This window comes from Balaenoptera musculus, chromosome 10 (assembly GCF_009873245.2).
Source record: "Balaenoptera musculus isolate JJ_BM4_2016_0621 chromosome 10, mBalMus1.pri.v3, whole genome shotgun sequence".
NCBI lineage: Eukaryota > Metazoa > Chordata > Mammalia > Artiodactyla > Balaenopteridae > Balaenoptera > Balaenoptera musculus.
In genome coordinates this window covers 28,880,293-28,883,218 of record NC_045794.1, presented here as the reverse complement: position 1 = coordinate 28,883,218, position 2,926 = coordinate 28,880,293, and the positions used below count along the sequence as shown (strand labels likewise).

At 50.0% G+C, this 2,926-nt stretch overlaps 1 pseudogene; it reads right to left on the bottom strand.

The window, feature by feature from the left end:
- Window positions 1-1,047: 1,047 nt before the first annotated feature.
- Window positions 1,048-2,307, bottom strand: LOC118902357 (annotated as a pseudogene).
- Window positions 2,308-2,926: the final 619 nt, after the last annotated feature.

The window sequence follows — 2,926 nt, the reverse complement described above, 5'->3', positions numbered from 1 at the left end:
TAAGCAAGCTGGTCCTGGTCCTTCAAACTGAAAAGAAAGGATGGTGCCCAGAGATGTGTTTCCCAGGATGGTGCTAAGAAGGCTTTTGGGCCACAGTGTACTTCCACGGGAAAAGTAAACATGCGAGAGTCCTGAGTGCTGTGAGGAATACTGGAGCTAAAGCAGTCCATTGACTAAGGTTTCCTGGAAACTGTTGCACCCTATCTTTTTTGATGGGAAAATGTGCACCTTACCTCTAAACTAGAGGTCACATTTGGTTGGCACATTAGTTACAGAATGCTGTGGGATGAGCTCCCAGAAAGGAATCGAAAGTACCTGGTTTCTTTAGGGAAAACTCACTGTTCCTCGCATAAATATTTGTAGAGTGACGAATAGATGGGCAGTGTGTGTTAGAGACACCTTGGACGCCAAAACCATGTCGCTTTCCAAAGGGGGAAATGCGGGCTTTCCCGACATTCTCCAGTTACCAACTTGATCCCACAGGTCATTTACAGGCACTCGCTTCCTGACTACTGGAGACATTTGGGACACACTGGGCCCTTCCATGATGACACGTTTGAGGCTGGGATTTCTGCGTGTGGTGAGTAGCATTATGCATGTAATGACCTATTCAGGCCTAGGAGACTTTGGACTATCCAAATGCCTTGGAGTGTTACCGGTATTTAGGTACTTTTTTTTTTTTTTTTTGAGGTAAACTATCCCAGCAGTTTTTATCGATTAATATTCATAAACACACACAGCAGCTTCATTAGATATTTCAATTTTCCTCTTCAGTTTGAATGTGGAGTATTAGGAGAAGCTTTTGCATGTCAAGGTACAGGAGGCAGAGATCACCCTGCACTGCTACCTATATTTTCCAGCTAGAGGTAAAAATTATTTAAGTGGAAAGGATTTTCATATAGATTTTCGCTCTTCCTTTTGAATGTACACAATAAAACAAGAGTGACAGACCTGAAATTACAATCACCAATCAAACCCAAGATAGTTGTTGTCCACATTCATTGGGAAATACAGCACAGAGGACATGGTCTGTGAATTGGGGTGTCATCAAAGAGGAGGTGGTGGAGGTTCATTTCCTATATTACTCTCTTTTAAATTTAGGTTTTCTAAAGCAACATCTAAAGGCATAATATCTACACAGCCCATAGCACCAAAATCTGCCAATTCGCCCCGTTCATCCTCAGCTGAGGACGAGCTCTCTTCAGGAACTAAAGTTGATCGAAGGCGCTCTTAAATAAAGAGAGTGCGGTCTGTGCACTCACTTTCCATGGACTGGTGCACTGTTTCAGACAATTTAGGATTGTTCAACCTTGTTAGAAGAAACTGGGAATTCTGGATAGTTTGCTGACTGCTTTCTGTGTTAGTTGTGTTGTTTGTTTCTGTGGAATGTGTGATTGTAGTGGTGACACTCCTTGTGTTAGTACGCCAGGTTGCATTGCGTGCAGTGTCCAGTTGTGGCCGTGCTGCCAGGGCGTGCTGTCATTCTAGATACAGCTGTATCTGCAGTTGTTGTCACTGAGAAGCGGAAGGGCCAGAGGAATTAAGCTGTCCCCCTGCGGAACGTCTCACTCCTGATAACTGGGATCAAAGCTCAGCTAGAGGATCCATGGCTTCCCTATTGCTTGGAGAATGTGAAGTCCGAGAAGAAGAAAGTCTGCCAGTAGAACTGCTATTGGAATGAATGTTTGATCTACGTACACCAGGGCCTTCCAATCCCCAGCCAGGGTGAAACATTCTATGTATATGTCGAAAACCGCTCAATTCATCTAAATCTCTAGGGGCTCTGTGTTCAACTGTAAGACGAGCTGCAGGGTCATCCGTGACATGATTAGGACTGCCTCCAGGTAATGCTGCAAATATTGGGCACATCACTTCTGTTGATGTTTCTGCATTTTCAGAAGTAACATGTGCTTGAAGAGATGTCTCCGTATAGCCAATTTTTCCACAATAGGGACAAGTAAAAGCCTGTGGCTGCTCTACAGAGAAAGCTTAGGAACCATAGTACAAATCAACATCTACACTTGCTTGTTAACATGCAGTGCATTGGATGGTCAGTTGTATGCCTTATTCTTCTTGCACCACTCTCATAACAAAATGCACAAAAATCGTAACCGTTGCATATTAAACACTTATAGCCGTGACCTTGAAAATTTCCCTTTAAACATACATCACAGCTGACACCTTCATGTCGGGACATCCTATTTCAGAGGGTGGCGGCGCGGCCCCTCCTGAGCTCAGGCTGCAGTGTCCCCCGCGGGGTCCCGGCCCTGCACTCGCGGGAAGGCCTTCTTCCACTGGAATCCCTAGCTCAGCCGCGGGGACGGAGTGGGCAGCAGAGCGCTACCGCGCCGGTGGCAGCGAGGCAGCCGTGGAGGGGAGGAAGTGCGGGGTAGGAATGAGGCCGGGTCTGGCCGGGGCCGAGCTCCTCCAGGAGGCGGGTCCGACGACGCTGCGGTTCTGCTGGTGCCTGCCTTGTCTCCGTCACTGTCGGACCCGCCGGCTCCAGGTTGTGGCGCCGCGCTCCGTAAATCCCGCTCCTCCCTTCACCCGGCCCACCAACAGCCACTCTCCCCCGGCTCCAACCTCCGCCTTCTCCTCCTCTTCTTCCTCCTCCTCCACCTCACTCCCCCGCCTGCTCTGCAGCCCCGCCTCTCGCTGGCCGTGCCGGGTCCAGACGCCTGGTGCCCTGGGCGGGAGGGAACTGTGGGAGCAGCGTGGAGGCAGCGGGTCGGGGCACGTCATCTGCGCGCACCCACAGGCAGGCAGCGGTCGGGCGCCGGGCGCCGGAGACCACCCGAAACCGCCCTCGGCCTGGCAGCCGCCCCCTCACTACCACCTCTGTACTGTTTTTCAGGCTTGGCCTAGAGTCGACCTTCCCGCCATGCTACAGGGATGACTGGTATGAGTTCCCAGGATGTACTTTAGT